The sequence below is a fragment of the Notamacropus eugenii genome, chromosome 5 (assembly GCF_028372415.1).
Source record: "Notamacropus eugenii isolate mMacEug1 chromosome 5, mMacEug1.pri_v2, whole genome shotgun sequence".
Taxonomy (NCBI): Eukaryota; Metazoa; Chordata; class Mammalia; order Diprotodontia; family Macropodidae; genus Notamacropus; species Notamacropus eugenii.
In genome coordinates this window covers 66,722,797-66,736,852 of record NC_092876.1, presented here as the reverse complement: position 1 = coordinate 66,736,852, position 14,056 = coordinate 66,722,797, and positions in this window count along the sequence as shown.

Here is a 14,056-nt window from a genome sequence, read left to right as displayed (position 1 = left end):
CCCAATGATAGAATGAATTTTGGCATGAATTTTCTTATCAATTTGACTAGCCAAGGACTTCCAGGGTAGAGTAGAGGAAGCATTCAACTGAATCCTCCAAATATTTCCCTCCAAACAACTTTAAGATAATGTCTCAAATTGAATTCTGGAGTGGCAGAGAAAATAAAAGGTCAGGGTGTGACCCTCTTTCAGCCCAAGAAAACTTAAGAAATTAGACAGAAAGATCTATGGCATAAGGGTAGAGGCTGGCCTAGAGCCCATGTAAATGAAACAGTGGAACTAGGTAGTGTGACAGAAGCAGCAGCAGCTTTAGGAGCTCTCAAAACAAAGAAGGTCCCCAGATCACACCATCTTGGAAGCACTGAAAACTTCCAAGCCCCCAAAATTAGCTCTGAAAATAGCAGACAAAAACATCTTGAAGCTAGAAATGCTTCCAAACCCCACTTCTCACCCCCTGCAGGGCACAACTTTAACATAAATTTTAAACTCAAGAAATAGAGTGAAAAACAAATGAGCACACAACTAAGGAAAGACAAAACAAAACCCTGACTATAAAAACCTACTATGATAACAGGGACAATAAAAATACAAATTCAGAAGAGGACAATGAAGTCACAATAGCTACAAGCAAAACCTCAAAGAAAAATGTGAATTGGATACAAACTCAATAAGAATTCCTTGAAGAACTAAAAAATGATTTTGAAAATCAAGAGCGGTAGAGGAAAAATTAGGTGGAAAAAAATCAGAGTCAAAAAGAAATATGAAAAGCCAATTAATAGTTTGGTTAAAAGAGGCACAAAAAATAATGAAGAAAATAGCACTTTATAAAATGGAATTGGCCAAATAAAAAGAAGGTACAAAAACTCACTAAAGATAAAATTATTCCTTGAAAATTAGAATTGGACAAATAGAAGCTAATGACTCCATGAGACATCAAGAAACAATAAAAGAAAGACAAAAGAATGAAAACAATAGAAGAAATGTAAAATATCTCATTGGAAAACTGACTGATCTGAAAAATAGATGAGATAAGATAAGAATTATTGGACTATCTGAAAGCCATGATCAAAGAAAGAGCCTAGACATCATATTTCAAGACATTATCGGGAAAACTGCCCCAATATCTTAGAACCAGAGGGTAAAACAGAAATTTAAAGAATTCACCAATCACCACATGAAAGAGGTAATGAAATGAAAACTCCCAGAAATATTATAGCCAAATTCCAGAGCTTCTGGGTCAAAGAAAAAATACTCCAAGTATCCAGAAAGAAACTATTTAAATATCATAGAGACATAGTATCATACAAAATTTAGCTACCATAGTAATGGAATATGATATTCTAGAAGGCAAAGGAGCTAAAATTACAACCAAGAATAACCTATCGAACAAAGCAGAGTATGATTCTTCAAGGGAAAAAATGGATATTTAATGAAATAGAGGATTTTCAAACATTCCTGATGAAAATATCAGAGCTGAATAGAACAAGAGAAAGCATTATCTGTAATGGCAATAAACTTGAAGCCTTCCAAATAAGAGTAGGGGTGAAGCAAAGATGGCCAATATCACCACTATTCAGTATTTTACTAGTAATGCCAACTTTAGCAAGAAGACAAAAAAAAAAGTGGAAGAATAAAAATAGGCAACAGGGAAGCAAAACAATCACTCTTTACAGAAGATATGATAATAGACTTAGAGAACCCTACAGAATCAACTACAAAACTAGTTGAAACAATGAACAACTTTAGAAAATTGCAGGATACAAAATAAACTCACAGAAATCCTTAGCATTCCTGTTTGCTATCAACAAAAGCCCAGCAGGGAGAGACAGAAAGAGAAGTTCCACTTAAAATAACTGCAGATAATATAAGATATTTGGAAGTCTATCTGTCAAGAAAATCCTAGGTACAATGTGAACGCAATTACAAAACATTCTTCATGCAGATAAAGGCAGATCTAAAGAACTGGAAACATGTTAATTACTCATGGATAAGTCAAGCCAATATAATAAAATGACAATTCTAATATAATAACTTGACAAATCTAAATCAATTTACTTATTCAGTGACATACCAATCAAACTTCCAAAGAATATATTAAAGAAGAACAGAAGGTCAACAGTATCAAAGGAATCAATAAAAAACATGTAAAGGAAAGGGGCATGGCAGTACTAGATTTCAAGCTATGTTACAAAGAGGCAATCCTCAAACTGGTATCATCTTACTGGTATTCAGTAAGAAATAGAGCGGTTAATTAGTGGGCTAGATAGATTAGGTACACAATACATAGTAGTAAATGGACAATGGTAATCTAGTGTTAGTTAAATTCAAAGATCCAAGCTTTAGGAGCAAGAACTCACCATTTGACAAAAATTGCTGGAAAAGCTGGGAAGCAATTTGGAAGAACAAGGTGAACACCAGCATTTCACACCTTATACAAAGAAAAGGTCAAAATGGATAAATGATTTAGATATGAAGGGTGATATAATTAAATTAAGGGAGCATGGAAAAATGTACCTGTCAAGTCTATGGATGAGAACAGTTAATGATAAAATAAGAGATAAGAGAGGATCATGGGAAGTAAAATGTATAATCTTGATTGCATGAAATTAAAAAGCTTTTGGACAAACTAATGTAGCCAAAATTAGAAGAAAAAGAGGAAGTGGGGAAAAGGTTTTTTAAAATTAAATTATTTTGTTTTCAGTGTTCAACAATCACTTCCATATATCTTAGATTTTTTTCCCTTCCCTCCTCTTTATTCCCCCCTCCCTCTCCACTCTCTCTCTGAGATGGCATATAGTCTTATATAGGTTCTACACATACATTCCAATTAAATACATGTTACACAGAAGAGTTAAAATGAATGGGAGAAACCATAAAACAAAACAAAACAAAACAAAACAAAACAAAACATAATGCAACAGAAAATGGTCAGCTTCTATCTGTGATCCAATTCCATAGTTCTTTCTCAGGTTGTGAAAGATATTTTGCCTTAAGAGTTCATTGGAAATTTTTTAAGTCCTTGCATTGCAATGAAGTACTAAGTCTACCAGAAAAATTCCTCGCACATTGTGGTTGTAGCTGTGTACAAAGTTTTCCTGGTTCTGCTCCTTTCACTCAGCATCAGTTCATATAAGTTTTTCCAGGTCTCTCTGAAGTCTTCCTATTCATCGTTTCTCATAGTACAATAGTATTCCATTACATTCATATATCACAACTTATTCAGCCATTCCTCAATTGATGGGCATCCCCTTGATTTCCAGTTTTTGGCCACCACAAAGAGAGCTGCTATAAATATTTTTGTACATGTGGGACCCTATCCCATTTTTATGATCTCTTGGGGATACAGTCCCAGAAGCGATATTGCTGGGTCAAAGGATATGCATATTTTGTAGCCCTTTGGGCATAGTTCCAAATTGCTCTCCAGAATGGTTGGATCAGCTCACAGCTCCACCAACAGTGTATTAGTGTTCCAACTTTCCTATATCCTCTCCAACATTTATCATCTTTCTGTTTTGTCATATTAGCCAATCTGATAGGTGTGATGTGGTACCTCAACGTTGCTTTGATTTGCATCTCTCTAATCAATAGTGATTTAGAGCATTTCTTCATATGATTATAGATAGCTTTAATTTCTTCCTCTGAAAATTCCCTGTACATATCCTTTGATCATTTATCAGTTGGGGAATGACTTGTATTCTCGTACATTTGACTCAATTCTCTATATATTTTAGAAATGAGACCTTTATCACAGACACTAATTGCAAAAATTCTTTCCCAGTTTTCTGCTTCCCTCCTAATCTTGGCTGCATTGGGTTTGTTTGTGCAAAACCTTTTCAATTTAATGTAATCAAAATTATCCATTTTGCACTTCATAATATTCTCCATCTCTTGTTTGGTCATAAATTTCTCCATAAATTGAAAAATAACTATTCCTTGCTCCTCTAATTTGTTTATAGTATCAATCTTTATACCTAAATCATGTATCCATTTGGACTGCATTGATCTATGCCCAGTTTCCGCCACACTATTATCCAGTTTTCCCAGCAATTTTTGTCAAACAGTGAGTTCTTATCCAAGAAGCTGGAGTCTTTGGGTTTATCAAACAGCAGATTGTTATATTCATTGACTACTGTGTCTTGAGTACCTAACCTATCCTAGATCAGTGGATCTACCCCTCTGCTTCTTTGTCAGTACCAAGTGGTTTTGATGTTTGCTGCTTTATAATACAATTTGAGATCTGCTTTATAATACAATTTGAGTTCTAGGCTACCTTCCCTAGCAAGCATTTGTTGTCATTAGCTCCCTTGATATTCTGGATCATTTGTTCTTCCAGATGGATACTGATTTTATTTTTTCTAGCTCTAGAAAATAATTATCTGGTAGTTTGATTGGTATGGCATTGAATAAGTAAATTAATTTAGGTAGAATTGTCATTTTTATGATATTAGCTTAGCCTACCCATGAGGAACTGATGTTTTTCTACTTACTTAGATCTGACTTTATTTGTGTGAAAAGTGTTTTGTAATTGTGTTCATATAGTCCCTGGATTTGTTTTGGGATTTGTTTAATCCCAAAGGGATTAAAATCCCTTTAAATGGGATTTCTCTTTCTATCTCTTGCTGTTGGGCTCTGATAGTAATATATAGAAACACTGATAATTTATCTGAGTTTATTTTGTAACTTTCAACTTTGCCAAAGTTGTTTATTATTTCAAGTTTATTATTGTTCTCTAAGTATATCATCATGTCATCTGCAAAGAGTGATAACTTAGTTTCTTCTTTGCCTATTCTAATTCCTTCAATTTCTTTTTCTTCTCTTATTGCTAAAGCTAGCATTTCTAATTCCATATTGAATAACAGTGGTGATAATAGACATCCTTGTTTCACCCCTGATCTTATGGGAAATGCATGTAGCTTATCTGCATTGCATATAATGCTTGCTGATGGTTTTAGGTAGATACTGTTTATTATTTTATGGAACTTTCCATTTATTCCTATGCTTTCCAGTGTTTTCAATAGAAACGGGTGTTGTATTTGATCAAAAGCTTTTTCTGTATTTTTTGAGATAATTGTGGTTTCAAAATTGTAGTTTTGTTGTTGATATGATCAATAATGCTAATAGTTTTCCTAATATTGAACCAGCCTTGCATTCCTGGTATAAATCCTACCAGATCATAATGTATTATTTTTGTTCTAAGTTGCTGTATTCTTTTTGCTAATATCTTATTTAAAATTTTTGCATCTATATTCATTGAGAATTGAATTGAGAGAAATTCTAATTCATTGAGAGAAATTGGTCTATAATTTTCTTTCTCTGTCTTGCCTCTTCCTGGTTTAGGTATCAGAACCATATTTGTGTCATAAAAAGAATTTGGTAGGACTCCTTCTTTGGCAATTTTCTGAAATAGTCTGTATAGTATTGGAATTAACTGTTCTTTAAATGTTTGATGAAATTCACTTGTAAATCCATCTGGCCCTGGAGATTTTTTCCTAGGGAGTTCATTGATGGTTTGTTCAATTTCTTTTTCTGAGATGGGGTTATTTAAGTATTCAAATTCCTCTTCTGTTAAACTGGGCAATTTATATATTTTTTAAAAATAGTCGTCCATCTTATTTAGATTGTTGAATTTATGGGCATACAGTTGGGCAAAATAATTTCTAATTATTGTTTTAATTTCCTCCTCATTGGAGGTTAATTCACCCTTATCATTTTTAATTTTGGTAATTTTGTTTTCTCCTTTCTTTTTTTAAATCAAATTGACCAAAGGTTTATCAATTTTATTGGTTTTTTTCATAAAACTAACTCAGTTTTATTTATTAGTTCAATAGTTTTCCTTAATTTCAATTTTATTAATCCTCTTTTGGTTTTCAGTATTTCTAATTAGGTATTCAGTTGGGCATTTTCAATTTGTTCTTTTTCTAGCTTTTTCAGCTGCATGCCCCATTCATTCATCTCCTCTTTCTCTATTTTATTCATGTAGGCATTCAAAGATATAAAACTTCCCCTAAGAACTGCTGTTGCAGTATCCCACAGGATTTGGTAGGTTGTCTCATTATTGTCATTCTCTTGAATGAAGTTGTTGACTGTTTCCATGATTTATTGTTTGACCCACTCATTCTTTAGGATTAGATTGCTTAGTTTACAATTAATTTTTGGTTTATCTTTCCATGGCCTTTGATTACATATAATTTTTATTGCATTATGATCTGAGAAGGATGCATTGACTATCTCTGACTTTCTGCACTGGATTGTGAGGTTTTTATGACCTAGTATGTGGTTAATTTTTGCATATGTGCCATGTACAGCTGATAAAAAGGTATATTCCTTTCTATCCTTATTCAATTTTCTCCAGAGATCTATCACATCTATCTTATCCAGAGTTTTATTCACCTCCTTAACTTCTGTCTTGTTTATCTTATGGTTAGATTTATCAAGTTCAGAGAGGGGGAGGTTGAGGTCCCACACTAGTATAGTTTTGCTCTCTATTTCTTCCTGTAACTCCCTTAACTTCTCCTCTAAGAACTTGGATGATATACCACTTGGAGCATATATGTTTAGTAATGAAATTGCTTCTTGTCTATGGTGCCTTTTAACAGGATGTAGTTTCCTTCCTTATCTCTTTTGATTAGATCTATTTCTCCTTATGCTTTGTTTGAGATTAGGAGTGCTACCCCTGCTTTTTTACATCAGCTGAAGCACAATATATTCTGCTCCAACCTTTTACCTTTATCCTGTATATATGCCCCCATTTCAAATATGTTTCTTGTAAGCAACATATTGTTGGATTATGGTTTTTAATCCATTTTGCTATCCATCTCTATTTTATGGGAGTGTTCATCCCATTCATATTCACAATTATGATTACTATCTGTGCCTTTCCCTCCATCTTCTTCCTCCTGCCCCATTTTGTGCTTTCAGTTCTCCCTTCTCCCTTCCCCTCCCCAATAGAGTTATAATTTTTGACCACCGCCTCCCTCAGGCTTTCCTCCCTTCTTTCAGCCCCTCCCTTTTAATCCCCTTTTCCCTTACTATTTCTCCCATCCCTTTTCTTTCCCCCTTCCTCTACTACTGCCTATAGAGTTAGTTGTATTTCTGTACTTAATCGAGCTTGTTGTTCCTTCCTTGAACCCAATCATATGAGAGTAACTCTCAAAAAATGTTCATCTCCCTCCCCTCTTTCCCTCTACTGTAATATATTTTTGTGCCTCTTCCTGTGAAGTAATTTACCTTTTTCTGATTCCTCCTTTTCACATCTCCCATTACAATCCCTTTGCTCTCTTAAATCACATTTTTATCATGATATCATTAACTTTATACTGCTCCCTCTGTCTATGTATATCCCTTTTATATATCATAATAAAAATACAGTTCTCAAGATTAACAAGTATCATCTTCCCTTATAGGAATGACCATATTGAATAACAAATTTTTGGTTTTTTTCCCCCTGTTTACCTTTTTATGCCTCTCTTGAGACCTGTGTTTGAAGATTGAATTTTCTATTGAGTTCTGTCTGGCCTTTTCATCAGGAAGGTCTGGAAATTCCTTATTTCATTGAATGTCTATCTCCTTGCCTGAAGTATTATGCTCAACTTTGCTGGGTAATTGATCCCAGCTTCTTTGCCTTATGAAATATTTTATTCCAATCCCTCAAATCTTTTAATGTAGAATCTGCAAGGTCCTGTGTGATCCTGACTGTAGTTCCTCGATGTTTGAATTGTTTCTTTCTGGCTGCCTGCAGTATTTTCTCCTTCACTTGATAGTTCTGGAATTTGGCAACAATATTCCTTGGTGTTTTTAGTTTGGGATCCCTTTCAGGAGGTGAACAGTGGATTCTTTCAATGACTATTTTGCCCTATGGATCTAGGACTTCTGGGCAATTTTCCTTGATGATTTCTGGGAAGATATTTTCCAGACTCTTTTTTTTCATCATAGTTTTCTGGTAGACCAATAATCCTTAGATTTTCTCTCCTGGTTCTATTTTCCAGGTCAGTTGTTTTTCCAATTAGATATTTTACATTTTCTTGCATCTCTTCATTCTTTAGATTCTGTTTGACTCATTCTTGATGTCTCCTAGAGTCATTAGCTTCTACTTGCCTGATTCTAATTTTTATCAAATTGTTTTCTTTAGTTAACTTTTGCATCTCCTTTTCCATATGTCTAATTGTTCCTTTCAAGGAGTTATTTTCTCCAGTTAGGTTTTGTACTTCCTTTCCCATTTGCCCAGTTTTCCTTTTAAATTCTTCTGTGATTTCTTTTTTTCTATTTTTAAAATCATTGGTCAGTTTTTCTTCTATTTCTCTAATTTGGCTTTTAAAATCCTTCCTTAGCTCTTCCAAGAATGCTCTTTGTGCTTCAGACCAGTTCACATTCCCTTATGAAGTTTCACATGGGAATACAATCTTAATGCTTACCTCTTTGGTATTAGCGTTTTGGTCCCTGTCCCCATAGAAAGATACTATGGTCTTTTCTGTTTTGCTTCCTACTCATAATGATCACCCTTTTCCTGGCTTTTAAAGTAGATCTCTGCCTCTGAGGCACAGGGGACTCTGTTCCACATTTCTTATACCTAAAACTTGAGGCTTTGTGTGTTGTGACCTCTGGTTCTTTCAGCTAGAAGCTAAATTGCTACAGCTTACCTGGTGCTAAACTGGCTGGTGTTGGAAAGCTGAGGCCAGTTGAAGTCTTTTTGGGTTTCCCTGGAATTACCTTGGAGCTTGCTGTGTTAAATGTGGGTGAGGGGTGGTCTGACCACAAGAGGTCTCCTCTGCTGAGCTAGAGCAGCTAAACTCAGCAGATGGTGATCCCATCTGTGCTAGTGTCTTCCTGATTCCCCTGGGATTCTGAGGTGTGCCTGGGGTTCTGGTGTTGGTGGTTGTAGGCTCCCCACCTCTCCCTCCTGGGGCACAGGATCTCCTCCTGGTTTGCTGAGGTGGGGCTGTCTGGGAAAACTTCAGTCCTGCACTGGTCCCTTTCAGCCACAGCAAGAGGGACCCTCCTTAGAGATTTTCCTAGCCTCATGGGCTAAGTGACTATTTACCCCTTCTTCTGCTCCCACTGTTCCAGGATTTTTCCTGGGGAGATATTCTCTGGGCTCTTCAAGGTCAACAAAGGGAGGGGAATAGCAATTACCATTCACTCCCCCATCTTGGCTCCCAGAAGTGGAAAAAAAAGGATTTTGTGACAAGTTTCTTTGATAAAAGCTTCATATATATATGAATATTCATATATAGGGAACTGAATGAAATTTATAAAAATAAGAGTCCTTCCCAATTGATAAATGGCCAAAGAGTATGAACAGGTAGTTTTCAGAAGAAGAAATCAAAGCTATCAATGGTCATGTGGAAAAGATGCTCTAAATCTCTACTGCTTAGAGAAATCCAAATTAAAGCAACTCTGAAGTACCATCTTACATCTTTCAAATTGGCTAATTTGAAAGAAAAGGAAAAAGACAAATGGTGGAGGGGATGTTTAAAAATTGGGACACTAATTCATTATTGATAGAATTGGGAACTGATCCAACCATTCTGGAGAGCAGTTTGGAACTATGCCTAAAGTGCTGTAAAACTGCATACCCTTTAATTCAGCAATACCATTGCTAAGTCTGTATCCCAAAGAGATCATAAAAAGGGAAAAGGACCCATATGTATAAAAATATTTATAGCAGCTCATTTTGTGTTGGCAAAGAATTGGAAATTGATGGGATGCCCATCAGTTGGGGAATGACTGAACAAGTTGTTGTATATGATTATGATGCAGTACTGTTGTGCTATAAGAAATGAGCAGGATGGTTTCAGAAAACCTTGGGAAGACATTAACTCATGCAGAGTGAAGTGAGCAGAACTAGGACAACATTGTACAGATGCAACATTGCATACAATAACAACAATATTGTAGGATGGTCAACTGTGAATGACTTAGAACTTCTCTGATAAGACAAAGGTACAAGGCAATCCCAAAGGACCCATTATGAAAAATTCTGTTCACCTCCGGAGAGAAAACTGATAAGTTGTGAATGCAAATTGAAGCAAACTTTTTTAAACTTTATTTTTCTTGTCTGTGTTTTCTTTTGCAATATGGCTAATATAGAAATGTGCTTTGCATGATTTCACATGTATAATGGATATTAAATTGCTTGCCTTCTCAAGGAAGTGGGGAGGGTAGGGAGAGAGAGAATTTGGAACTCAAAAGTTTTTAAAGTGAATATTAACATTTTTTACATATAATTAGGAAATATTTAACAAAATGAATAAAATATATTGGGAAAAAATGTGGTCAAGTAATTTGCATAGCCTAGGGGAAAAAAATGGGTTTTTTTAACTAGTTAAAGCTGCCAATAAGCCAGCATGAATCAGAAGGCAGACTCTATTAAATGCAGAGTGTGTCATACCCCACTAGCAGTTGATGGTGAATGCATTATTGACAATTCAGCAAGCAATATTTATACATTATATGGGAATGAGATTATAATAAAATTAGATAATGTTTTTAAATTGCTTAGTAAATGCCTGACACATAGTAGGCACCATATAAATGCTTATTCCTTTCTCCCTAGGGGTTTGTAGCTCAGAATTGCTTTAATCCACATTTCTTGGGTCATTTTGATGTAATCTGCCCCCCCCTCCCCCCCCATCTAACAAACTCCAATGATTCCCTGTTACCTTTGGGATCAAATACAGAGTCCTATTTGGCATTTAAAGACCTTTATAATCTGGCCCTCTCCTAACTTTCCAGTGTTCTTAGAATTTAATTGCACTCAAATACTCTGCGATGCAGTGATAATGGCCACCTTTCTGTTTCATAGCCAACACACTCCATCTCTCAGATCCAGATATTTTTTCTGACTGTCCTACATACCTGGAAAGCTCTCCCTCCTCATCTCTGCTGCCAGGTTTCCTTCAAGTTCCAGCTAAAATTCCACCTTCTGCAAGAAGCCTTAGTGGATACCCCTAACACTAAAGCCTTCCCAATGTTGATTACCTTTAATTTATCATGCGTATAGCTTGTTTATATAGAGTTGTTTGCATGTTGTCTTTCCCATTAGATTGTGAGATCCTCTAGATCATAGACTGCCTTTTCTTTGTATCTGTCCTAGCACGTAGTTGGCATTTAATAAATATTTGTTAACGGACTGACTAATTTGAAGGAAGATAGTCAATCCATGAAGCAGAAGTGAAGAGTGAGAGGCAAATGCATTTCAGCCATGGAGGATGGTCAGGTCAAAGGCACAGAGTCAGGAGACAGCATTGTGTGTGGAGAACCAGCCAGTTTGGCTGGATCAGAGTATGGGAGAGAGAGCAATGTCCGATGAGGTTGGGAAGGTAGGTTAGGGACAAGACCATGAAGCTCTTTGAAAGCTAAAACAAGTCATTTATATTTTATTCTAGAGGTAATAGGAAATACATTGAGCAGGGGAATGACATGATCAGATTTGTGCTTAAGGAAAATCACTTTGGTAGCAGAGTAAAGAATGGACTAGAGTCAGGGAGACCACATAGGAGGCAATTATAATAATCTGGGTGTGAGGTGAGAAAGGTCTATATGTATGGGCAGAGACAAGGTATACATCGTCTGGTGCAACTGGTCACTCAGAGCCTGAGTGTTCACATAAACAATCCTTTTAATAAAAATTTCTAACCCTCAGGCAAAAGGCAATACACAAAGCAATGAAAAACAGACCAGGAAAGTAAAAGTAAGAAAAGTTCTCCAGCAAGAAAATTCAAAACAATTGGCAAGGAGGTAGCTTGGAATAACCTTCTGATCTGGAAGTCCTAAAACTTATATTCTCCTTGTCCAAACTGAGTATCAAGTCAATACATCTGGGGGAGAAAATTAACTCAAACTGTTTGTTCCATAGAATCTTGGCTCACAAGTCTCTGATTAGTATTGTGGGTCTGTAGGAGTTAAATCACACCCCCCTCCCCCCCAGTTCCACTAGAGTCCTGTCTCACAATAAAGGGGCTGGATTAGAGAGGTGTTGTAGAGGTAGAAATGATCAGATTTAGCAACTGACTGGATATGTGGGGTAAAAGAAATTCAGGGATAATGCTGAAGTTAAGAACCTCAGAGACTGGAAGAACGCTGATGTCTTTGATCAGAATGGTATGTTATTGTTGGGGGGAAAAGAATAAAAATAGAAAAGTGGATCAGTGGAACACAGCAGAAATACACTATATAGCAGTAAGTGCTTGTTTTCTCATTATTTAGTAAAAATTGTTGAGAAAACTGGGAGGCAGTCTTGCAGAAATTGGATAGAGACCAATATCTTATACCACATACCAAGATAAAGTCAAAATGGATACATGACCTAGATATAAAGGGAGATATAAGAAAATTAGAAGAACATGCAACAATTTACTGATCAGACTTACAGTTAAATGAAGAATTTATAATAAACAAGAGATAGAGAACATTGTGAGATGTAAAGCGGATAATTTTGATTATGTTAAATTAAAAAGGTTTTGTTTATATACCCAAAGGGCTATAAAAATGTGCATACCCTTTGACCCAGCAATACCACTTTCAAGTATGTTTCCCAAAAAGATCATACAAATGGAAAAAGAACCCACATGTACAAAAATATTTATAGCAGCTTTTTTTGTGATGGCAAAGAATTGGAAATTGAGGAGATGCCCATCAGTTGGGGAATGGCTGAACAAGTTGTGGTATATGAATGTAACAGAATACTATTGTGCTATAAGAAATGATGAGCAGGTAGACTTTAGAAGAAAACTTGGAAAGACATATGAACTGATGCTGAGTGAAATGAACAGGACCAGGAGAAGGTTGTTCACAGTAACAACCACATTGTGCAATGACTAGCTTCGATAGACTTATCTCTTCTTAGCAATGCAAGGATCTAAGACAACTCCAAAACACTCATGATGGGAAATACTGTCCACATTCAGAAAAAAGAGCTATGGAGTCTGAATGCAGATCAAAGCATATTATTTGCTCTCTCTCTTTTTATTTGTTTCTTCTTTCTTGTGGTTTCTCCCATCGGTTCTAATTGTTCTTTACGACATGACTAATGTGAAAATAGGTTTAATATGAATGTATACATAGAGCCTATATAAAATTACATGCCATCTTGGGGTGGGGAGAGATGGGGAGAAAATTTGGAATTTATAATCTTATGGAAGTGAATGTTGAAAACTAAAAATAAATAAATTTATATATTAAAAGGTTGTGTTTAAATAAAGCTAAATTTGTCAAGATTAGAAAGAAAACAGAAAATTGGGGAAAAATTTGTAGACAGTTTTTTGAATAAAGGTCTCCTATCTCAAATATAGAGAACTCTGTCAAATTTATAAGAATATGACTCATTCCCCAGTTGGTAAATGGTCAAAGGAGATGAACAGGCAGTTTTTAGATGAAGAAATTCTTTCTTTCTTTCTCTTTCTTTCTTCTTCTTTCCTTCCTTCCTTCCTTCCTTCCTTCCTTCCTTCCTTCCTTCCTTCCTTCCTCTCTCTCTCTCTTTCTTTCTCTCTCTCCCTGAAAAAATGCTCTAAATCATTCTTGGTTGGAGAAATGCCAATTAAAACAGCTTTGAGATATAATCTCACACCTATCAGGCTGGTTAAAATGATAGAAGGAAAAAATGACAAATGTTGGAGGGTATGTGGAAAAAATTGGGACACTAATACAGTGTTGGTGGAACTGTGAAATGATCCAGCCATTTTGGGTAGTAACCTGGAAATATGCCCAAAGAATTATAAAGCTATGTTGACCCAGTAATGCCACTATTAGGTCTGTTTCCCAAGGTGATCAGGGAAAAAGAACAAGAACCTATATGTTCTAAAATATTTATATGAACTCTCTTTGTAGTGTCAAAGAACTGGAAATTGAGGGGATGCCCATCAATTGGGGAATGACTAAACAAATTGTGGTATATAATTGTGATGGAATACAACTGTGCTAGAAGAAATAATGAGCTGGTTGGTTTTAGAAAAACATGGAAAGTTTGCATGAAATATAAAGAGTGAAATGAGCAGAAAAGAGACATTTTACATAGTAATGGCTATACTATTTGAAGAACAATTGTGAATAACTGAATTAT